The sequence below is a fragment of the Budorcas taxicolor genome, chromosome 7 (assembly GCF_023091745.1).
Source record: "Budorcas taxicolor isolate Tak-1 chromosome 7, Takin1.1, whole genome shotgun sequence".
NCBI lineage: Eukaryota > Metazoa > Chordata > Mammalia > Artiodactyla > Bovidae > Budorcas > Budorcas taxicolor.
Genome location: NC_068916.1, coordinates 25,009,533 through 25,020,271, shown reverse-complemented (window position 1 = coordinate 25,020,271; position 10,739 = coordinate 25,009,533).

The following is a 10,739-nucleotide window of genomic DNA, read 5'->3' as shown; positions in this document are numbered from 1 at the left end:
TATTATGTGAATGAAATCATTTTGTCCCCTACAACATGGCTCTTTGATTATTATTCCAGGGATTTGAATATTTATTTAAAGGTATAAAGTTTTTATATTTGTAATCTTTCAACTCATGGATATTTCCCAAAAAGGAAAATTCTTTGTCCATGGGAGTAAGTGGATTTTATTGAAGGGCCTTCTTAATTATTTAAAAGCAGTAGAATTTTTTTTTTTTAACAGTGTAACAAAAGCAATATAGCATTCTTATGATTGTGTTTAATTGTTTTTCTCAGCAAACTTGTGTGTCAGAAAAGAAGAATCAAAGATTTCTACATGTTTGACCTAGTGCTCCTCAAACTCTAATATGATACAAGTCACCCGGGGATCTTGTTAAAATGCTGACTCTGGTTCAATAGGTCTAACTTGTGTGCCTGACATTTTACATTTCCAAGAAAGAGCCAGTTTTTCCATCAGCACTGCTCAAAAGGGACCATACTTTATAAGGAGCAAGGATTTAACTAACATCACCTGTTTTCCTCTGTGGAGCCCTGGCTGTTCCTTTCCCTTGGAACACCACCCCAGTGAAACCTTTTCACAGCTGAAAACAATTCTGTGACCTTGAGTCAATCTCCTGTGTCTGTATTAAATTACCACAAACTAAGGTTTAAAACACAAATAATAATAAAGTGGCATCTTCCAGGCCAGTAGGTAAGAAGTCTGAAATGGGTTTCACTGGGCTAAAACCCATCTTTTCCACTAGATTCTAAGCTCCTGGAAAGCAAGACCTATGTATGCATTTATTCTATACTTATTCTGAAAGCTTATTTTGAGTACATCTAAATATTGTTCTGTGTGCTAAAGATACAAAGATGCCCATAGAAGCTTAGAGTCTGGTACAAAATCAGATATATCATAACTTCTCAGTAAATGTGAATTGAATTATGTCAGAGGTTCAAGAATGTGAATAAAGCATTAAAGTAATATTTAGAGTAATAGAATTTTGAATTCTGCCTTCTTTGCTGATCATGCAAGCAAGGTGACAAGGCCTTATTATTGTAGGAAACCTGAATTAATTTTAATACATTAGTCTTGGAATTGGAAGTGTCTGCAATTTTGTAGGGTAACAGAATTCTTTTAACTGATGTAAATAAAGACCTTGAGCTAAAGAAGAGTCCAGTATATTGAACTGCAAGGAGGGTAGAAACAGGATCAAGACACATCATTTATTGAAATATATGGAGAAACTTTAAAACATAAAATATTTGTAAAATTGAAAATAAACGAAAGTGACAACTTTTTTTAACCAGGAAACCAGATACCCTATAATATCCATTTAATTACCATATTTCTCTAATTAAGAATATTTTCTCTGTTTAAAAGTTGTTATTTTGGTAGATATGACTCTAGGTCTGGGTGAAGGTTTAAAGATCGTGATCTTGCAGGTCCATTTCAGCTGTAAAATTCTACAACCTGGACTTCCTTACAGTAGTTGATAATTCTAAAGATTATCAGAAGGAAAGGGGGAGAATAATAGAGAGGCTCTGTTTTAGAGTTTGTAAAGCTGTACACCGTTTACAATGCTGAGCTCAAGGGCTGCTTCTAGTGCTGAGACCTTTCCCTGCCTTTTCTTCAATCTGTCCTTACTTCTTTGTTGATGGTTGATAATTAATTCAGGAAAATGGCTGATAATAGGAAAATCATATTTTCATTTTATGAAAATAATATGAATTTTCTTTCATATTTTGAAAATAATCTGAATTTTCATTCATATTATAATGAAATATAATGTTTTCATTATATTCATCATCAAATAACTACAAATTCATATTCTGAAATCCTTAATGTCGCTTAATCCTCCATGGAGCATTATTTTCACTGTTTAAGGTGGCTTAGTGGTAAAGAATCCATCTGCCAATGCAAGAGATGCAAGTTCGATCCCTCTGTCAGGAAGATCCCCCAGAGTAGGAAAGGATAACTCATTCCAGTCTTTCTTGTTGGGAAATCCCATGGACAGAGGAGCCTTGGTCCATGAGTCACAGAGTCAGGCACAACTCAGCAACTAAACAACTCTTGATTAAAAATAACTGAAAAATCACCATAAGATACCATGATTAGCTATATCAGTTACTTTGATATGATGGAAATGGATTTATAAAATAATTGCAATTGGCTTTTAGAATTCTTATTGCTTTTCTTTATCTTTTAAGCTTAAATAGCAGACATCTTAACAAAAATTGACTTTTAGAAGACATTAAAGTCCCAAATGTTGTTCAAGTAAAATAACCTGTTAATTCCTACTGAAGAGATTATTATTGTCCTGATTTGCATGTCGTAGGAAACAGAATTTTGAACTGAACCCCAAGGTTCCCACTCTGGTTGTATATACACCTTCTCCCTGACAGGTGAATACTAATTAATCTCTGTTCAGCTATAAAAAGCTTGCTCAAGTAATTAAGGTTTCAAATCAGTTCACCTTAACATAGGGAGACTGCCTTTGTGTTCTTGATTGAATCAGGTGAGCTTGTAAAAGGGGCTGGACTGTTCCTGGCAAAAGTGATTCACCATGTGAGAGGGATTCCAGTGGAAGGAGATTCTCTATTGCTGATTACAAAGCCAAGGACTGGGGAGACCAGCAAGGAAATGAGGACCTCTGTTGTACAAGCACAAGGAACCCAGTTTAGCAAACAACCTGAGTGAATTTGCAAGCAAGGTTTTCCTCAGACCCCAAATAAGAATGTAGGCAAGACCCCTACCATTTTGATTTCTGCCTAGTGAGACTCTGAGTCTCAGAGATGGCTCCCAGGCTGTGCCAGGACTTCTACAGAACTGTGAGTTAATAAGCTTCTCTTGTTTTAAGCTGCTAAATTAGGCATAATTTGTTATCCAGCAGTAGAAAACTAATATACTTGTTTTTGTGTGTGTGTGTGTTTGTTTGATTTGCAATCATGTTTATATGAAGGAAAAAGAGGAAGGATCCAAGTGGGAATTTCAAGAGAATAAATATAAATCTCTACGTTCCCATTAGCTTCTATTAGTTTGTTTCCAGAATAGTGGGGTGGAAGGGAAAGTGTATGTCCGTTGTGTTAATTATATAGCATTTTCCATTGTATGGTTAGCTTTTTGTATTTTTCATTGCAGAAAATAGTGCATATTTCTTAGAGCATACCTGTCATATATGAGGGTTCATTTTTGATATAATTGTTGGTTGCACAGTATATTTCACTGCTCAACTGTAAAAGTCCCTTGGCTTCAGATTTGTTCATTGTTTTCGCAGCTGTTTTCTTGTTAAATTGTTCCTCCCACTTGAGACAGTAAATGGAAGAAATGAACAGTGATGTGTCTCAGAACCTATGGTTAATACACAAATACTCATTGTTAATGTATTTTGGATACATGCGGCTTTGAATTGGGCTTCTGGAAAATGCATATTGTGCTTTCACAAAATAGCCTGTTTGGCAGCCCCAATTAAAAATGTGGAATGCTTTGTAAGTGTTGGAAATGTGGGGATTTTTCCTAGAAATTAAGACCTTGTGAAGAATACAGAAACATACAAAGAAGGCAGGTGTAAACTGTTAGCTGTTACTCAAATGCTAGCATCTTTTTGGTTATACCGTTCATATACAGTAAGTGCTTTTTTGGTTTGGGGGAATTTGGCAAAACTTAAATATTCTTTGTCCTATGAGGTCCATATTGGATTTCAACAATTCATTCCTGCAGATAGACAGCATGGTTTAGATGTAACGTTCTCTGTGTGTGTCTTATCATATATCTTTCTTTCCATATTAAAAAAGGTTGGGCATGTTGGCAGGAAAGAGAAGAATGGAGGATTTCCTTTAAATACTGGAGAATGCATTTAAAGCATAAAGGCATAAACACATGTATTTGGGTATTTACATAATTTTATGTTGTATAATGGAAAGCTTTGGAATGGCAGACCCAGCTTCATTCTTAAAACCTTTAACGCTTGGGGCAAGTGTCTTATGTTTATGAAGAGATTGGACGAACTACACCATGGGTAAGGGTCTGCATTCGATACTTCAGATTTTTAAAGTGAATCACATTTAACATTTGAGTGTCCATCATACTAGGAAATGTGCCAGGTATCTACGTCTTCAATATCTTTTAACTCATTCCTCATTAACAGCCCAGTGATGTAACTGAAGAACTAACTGAATAAGTAACTTGCCCAAAGTCATTCAGTTTGGTTGGAAGTGAGAAGGCTGAGACTTTAAAATGCAGATTTTAGCCTGGAATTTAGAAACTGCTTCAAGTGTCCTAACTACTCCACTGTATTCCCTCTTGTCTTGAGAGCCAGGTGTCAGGCTAGAGAAGCCTCTCTGAGCAAGTCATGGTGATGCAGGAAGCATGGGTGCCAAATGGGAATTCTTTATCCCCAAGTTGTTGATGTTGTTTTAATGTATATAGACAAATTTATCTATGCTATTAATAGCTTCTGTGAAAACTAAATATTTTAAAATATTTACTTCTTTAGAGAGTTCATTCAGAAAGAGAAAGAGTTCCATTGTATGCCAACCATCTTGCTCTCTAATCTTCTTTTAAATATTAACTAAATTGATTTAGCTGTGCATTCAAAAAAGTAATTTTCTTAGAAATTTTGTCAACTCACTCAACCTCTATATTCAGATTTTTCAGATCTAAATAGAAGCTTAATGTATCGGTGGTGAATATTACTTTGACATACTACTTTCTGCATGTTTTACTTAAATGACTGTACTTAGCTAAAACTAAATCTGCCTCGTAAATACCTGAATATTTTAGTTAGCTTTGAGAAAAAAGTCTTTGGTGACATGATTAGGGCCAAAATTAGCATAAAACTTTTTAGAGGAATGGGAATGCATGTATACTGTCACCCTCATTTTCTTTCTATATTGACTAATCTCAGCTGTTCTGAATAAATCTAATTAAATCATTAGCTATAATAACTGTAAACTTGAATTTTCAAGCTGAAATTAGTGTCAGGCTTGGGATTTGATTGTACACTTCTTAAAAGCTGGTAAATAAGAGTGCTCGTATTTCACGGGTGCTGGCAGAAGACATGGCCTTCCTGGCTCAGAGACAGAGCAGTGTGATCAGTAGCATACTCGCTTTGGTTCTCTTTGCGCCTCAGTCCCCCGAGGTGATGCAGGAGGTGCCAGATGAATTCCATGCACTCAGTGGATTTACACTGAACTTTTATAGCAGACAGTAAGCAAGCCTGCTCTTTGTCCAAAAAGAGCTGTTAAGCCTCATTGCTCGAGGTTACTGGCTGCACAAACAAGGCTGAGAAGTGGTCTGGGTGCCTTGAAGATGTGGCACGGCCAGCCAGACCTGGAGGAGTACAAGCGCTCCAAGGAGGGCGTACCTCCCAGCGGACAGGTGTGATGGATTTAATGGAGAGGATGGCGGGATGGGGCTCTGGTCCTTGTCTTCGCTCTCTGTGGCAGCCTTCCACAAGCCTTTCTGAGACAACTCTAGGTTCTCCTGTATAGGAAATGGAGTTGGATGAGATAACCAAAAACATCTACCCTTTCATCATATCTAGATGTACTTTCCTGGAAACCTTCATTTAAAATAAGACTGACTAGGTTGCCGAAAGGAGCCTCAGAAGTTTTACAAATACAAGCCACAGAGACACAGTATGGTTGATTGCCCTCAAGTGTTAAATGGATTCTTAGGAGAGAAGATGAATCATTGTATTGGTTCAGTCAAGGATGCCCTTTATAATTTCAAAGGACAAATCTTAGAAAATGCGAACTCCGTTATAAAGGCATGACCAATAGATGTTAACCTCGTTTCTTTTTCTTTGACAAACATGAAAGAGAAATCCAGTGATTGTAATAAGGCATAAGGGCATTCATTAAAAATATATATATATATCTTTATGGGATGTCTGGACCAGCTTAGAGACTTTAGATTGAATGCATTGGTTGAGAATTTTTTTTTAAAAGAACAAATGAACGAGAGCTTGTCACTCAGTTTTGTGAAACACTTCATAGATTTTTATTTTTGATATTGGAGAAGATTCTGTGAATTTATAAATTTTGCTGAAGAGTATTAAGATCAGCCTGGATGGTTGAAACTTCTCAAAAATAGGTTAAGCATCTACTCTTGACCCCTTGAAAAATTCTACTCTATTGGAAGAGCTACTAAATTTATAAGTCATTCTTGGGATGATGTTAAATGATTTGAATCCACCTCAACTTGCAAAATAGCAAAATAGTTCTGGAAAAATTAATCATACAATCACTGTTAAAATGTAAATTGTACACAAAACTCTGTACAATTGAGTTTTTGGCTACTTGGAATGTGGAAAGATGTTCCGGTGCATAGGGTTTATCTATATTAACATCATCTGGTGAAACCTTGTCTGTCACTGATTGACCAGCCAAATAGGTTTTGAAGTATTTTAACACATAAGAAATAGAATGCAAGCAAACCATGGCCATCAAGAGTTTTCTGGAGTGAGTCCATATGGGTTTATGTGTTCTTTCGGTACAGCTTTATTGAATACCTACCCTGTGAAAGCCTCCCTGTCGGGGAATGTCCCGAGAAGACAGAGCTGTTGTTCTGAAGGAATGCAGTCTAGTGAGAGACTGAATAGGCCACACAGGGTGGTTAGTACAAAGATGAAGTCCTGAACACAATTAGGGAATGCTGGAAGACTAATTCTCCCCAGATGGGATTTAAGTCCAGAGCCTCGAGCCTTTTTATTTTCATTCTTTCTGGTACGATTTGTTTCTTTGGGTTGGTTGGTTTGGTTTAATAGATAAAATTGTTGTTGCTCAGTCACTAAGTTGTGTCCGACTCTTTGCAACCTCACGGACTGTAGCCTGCCAGGCCCCTCTGTCCATGGGATTTCCCAGGCAAGAATACTGGAATGGGTTGCCATTTCCTTCTCCAGGGGATCTTCCTGGACCAGGGATCAAATCCGTGTCTCCTGCATTCTCTCTTTACCACTGAGCCACCAGGGAAGTCCAAAAGATATAATTGCATTGTAATATGTCATGATATAACGGTTTGGTTTAATATTTGTAATATTTTCTGGCCTTTAACAAGTTAGGGCATTTTACTCCAAGCTTCATTGTCCCTTGAAGGAGCTTAGTTGTCTAAAAAGAGCTGCCCAACTTTGCACTGGGCATGCCCAACACCTGTGAGGGGCATAGGTACAAAATGGGTGGGAATAGCAGCTTGAAAAGTGAAGTAACAGTCACTCAGTCATGTCCAACTCTTTGGGACCCCACGGACTATACAGTCATGGAATTCTTCAAGCCAACATACTGTAGTGGGTAGCCTTTCCCTTCTCCAGGGGGGCCTATCCCAACCCAGGAATCGAACCCAGGTCTCCTGCATTGCGGGTGGATTCTTTACCAACTGAGCTACCAGGGAAGCCCAATAAAAGCCAGGTACTTGGACAGATGTTGTGACTTAACAAATCTCATAACCTTGTCAGGTTATTCCTATTATTCTTACACTGATAGATTAAGAATCTGCAGCTGGAAGTTAGAATGAATGAACCCTGTTTTAATAGGCTCTCCCACTAACTGTGGCTTTGAATATTCCTAAATACCAGCCATGGGGAAGGACAGCTCCCAATACACCAGCACAATTGAGTAGGCCAATTACTTGTTTTATGTATTGATTAAAGACAACTCTGCTGGGGTGTTGCTAGTTGTTCCAGGTGACCTGGAGTCAGTGAGCAGTAGGCATTTCATAACCCAGAGTGTTCAAACCTGATTGCCCATGGGATGAGGTAGGCAATACAAGTAAATGAAATGGGACAGGTAGGCCTGGCACGTGTGCAGCCAAGTTTGAGGACCAAGTGCTCTAAGACTTAGCTACTCAATGAGCCCCTCAAATCATCACCTTCATACGTATGAGAAATTGAGTCTCTCAAGTCTCATGCTGGTACTACCAGAACGTAATCTGTGATTTACCAGAATTCCCAGGTGGTTCTGTGCAGGTTAAAGTTAGAGGAGCATTGCCTAATAGTCAGATGACAGGCTGAACTTCACTCTAAAGCCTTAAGGACAGGGGTTCTTAAATCAGAGCTCCACATTAAAATCATCAGGGAAGTTTATAAAGATACTGATATTCAGGCCTGTCATTGGAAATTCTGATTTAACTGATCTCTGATTAAAATCCTAGAATCAGTGTTTTTAAAAATTGTCTCAAAGTGAATCTAATATGCCACCAGAGTGGGGGAAAAATAACTCCTGTCATTCAGTTTGTTTTTAATTTTGAAATTCTAGGAAACTGTCTTCACCCAATACATTGTATGGAGTCATCTGATTATAATATTGAAAAAGGAAGTGGGAGAATTTTGCCTGCTTCCGAAACTTAGCTGTTATAACTAGGTCTGATTCTGATTATTGATATTAGGCTGCCACTCTTGGTAAAGAATCCACCTGCGATGCAGGAGACTCGAGAGATGTGGGTTTGATCTCTGGGTCAGAAGATCCTCTGGGAGAGGAAATAATAACTCACTCCAGTATTCTTAGCCTGGGAAATCCCATGGACAGAGGAGCTTGGCGGGCTACAGTCCATGAGGTCATGCAGGATTGGTCATGATTGAGCGTCTGAACATGCACGAATGCTTGAAGATGGACGTAAGAATTAGTCTGCCCTAGTTGGTAAACAGGCAGCTCTTCACTTTGGTTTTCAGTCTACACAGCAAAGTCATCTGGGGACCTTGCATCTACATTTACTGTCCTTTCACAGAGCTCAGAATTCTGATGGGGAAGGGTATGTGTATGCGCTTTTAGTGAGAGGCCAACAGTAAGCGACTGGAATGGATCAACCAACCAGGTGTCTTATCTGTTAGGACTTAGAGGTCACCTGGAATAAATCGAATTTTGTCACTTAGTCCTGTGAACTCCAGTTTTTCCAGTGTCTAACATATATATATATTTTACTTATGAGAACTTCATATAATGTTTATAAAGTACTTAGCACAGTCTCAACTCTGAATAGACTAATCTGAAACTTCTGAAAGTCTGATCTGACAGGGCAGGTCTTCTGATGCAAGATACCCAGCTCAGGTGGTGTACATCAAAGACCTTGTCTCCAGTTTCTATTACTTCTACCCAAATTATGGTGTTTCCACCCGCACCCCCCTTAATGAACTAGTTGCATGCTTTCCAGTCACAAAGTAGAAAAGTAGCTGCCTTTTCTTATGCAGATGACAAGGCTTATCAAAAAGAACCAGAAGTACTCCAATAAGCCAAATGATGTTCTGTGAAAATTAAGGGTGTTTTGTTTTGTTTTTATCTCCCTGGGAAAAGTAAGCAATTGAATTGAGCAGTTCAGTTTATTCGGCCCTGTGGGGCAGGCTGGCTGGCAAATTCAGGTGGGTGGTCCTCCAGTTACCTGTACTGTAAGGTCCATGCTAAGGTTCTGTCAGTGGCCACAGGCCACACCTGTTACTCAAGTTTAATTGGCTAGTTTGTTATGTGCTAAGTGGTTTTCAGTCTTCCTATCACAGTGCAGGTAAAAACTAACATTTCTAAAGTACTTCAGGGTAAACCAATAAAATCAGTCCAGCAGAGGCAACATACTGAAATGCTTGGCTGCTCGGAGGACTGAAAACATCTATGCCTCAGGGCAAGAACGCTTAGAGCCTAGTCAGCAAACACCTGCATTGGAAGCTGTATGGCGCCCCCTTGGGGTATGATGTGGGAATAAGGCTCTTAACGGCTTCATCCAGAGCCGCTCATCTCTTCATGTTTATTATTCATCTTCCATGTAAGCCTTCATTTACAGAAAAATGAAGTCCCTGCTCTTGTGGGGCTGAAATTATGATGGTATCCCAGCTTTCATTTTATAAAAATGGGTCATGTAATCTAGATACCATTTGAAGAAAATGGTAACTGCTCAAGTGAAAGGAGATTCAGCATTTTCAACATTCCTTTCAGAGTCTGTTTTAATAACAGGTTTCTAACTATTTCCCCCCTGGCTCTCTGTTCTTGTTTGTGGAAAGGCATGCATTTTTTAATGTGACTATTATAAACCTAGATGGTGAAATACACTGAGAAATAGTGAATGCTTAATTAGAAATTAAAGTTTTCAGTACATGCAACCTTGGAAATGAACTCATCCAATTTCCTTTATGGATGAGATACCGAAATGCAGATTCATCTCCTCGCCAGTGATCTGTTCAGTGGGCTTTCATGTCTTCCTAACGAGGCCAGATCAAAGCTGTTGATTTTCCCTCAGAGCTTTGAGGGGATGTTGTTTATGTGGTAACCAAAGCTCAAAGAGCTGGTGGCCTCACATACAGAAAAGCTGATTGGAGGTATGAAAAATGCGGGCTCATTACTGTTTTAGCAAAATGCAAATTTATAAATCAGAAAATCATTTGTAATTGATGTGCCTACTCTCTTTAGCAGCAAGAGGTGTAAAGTCTTTGACACAAATTCCTGAGAGGATTTTACACTGCTTGTCTGAGTTCTGTATAAATGCGTAATTGGAATATTTGGATTCTGTGCTCCCCTCTGCCCTGTGGAAGCAGTGAGGCCTGGATGAGGCAGTCATGGGCAGGGGATGTGGGGAGAGGACACGAGTGACTTCAGTAAAGCTCTGCGGCTCTGCTGAGAGTTTTGCAGACCTAATTGTTGGTATTTGGTGGTGCTTTGTGATCTTACTTCCCTCTATTGTAAATAGTCAAAAATCTGACTAAAACTGGGCTAGCAGAACTCATTTTTCTTTCTTCTTGTGTTCTGTCTCTAGCCATCCTCCTCTCTGCAGATTTAACTTTTCAA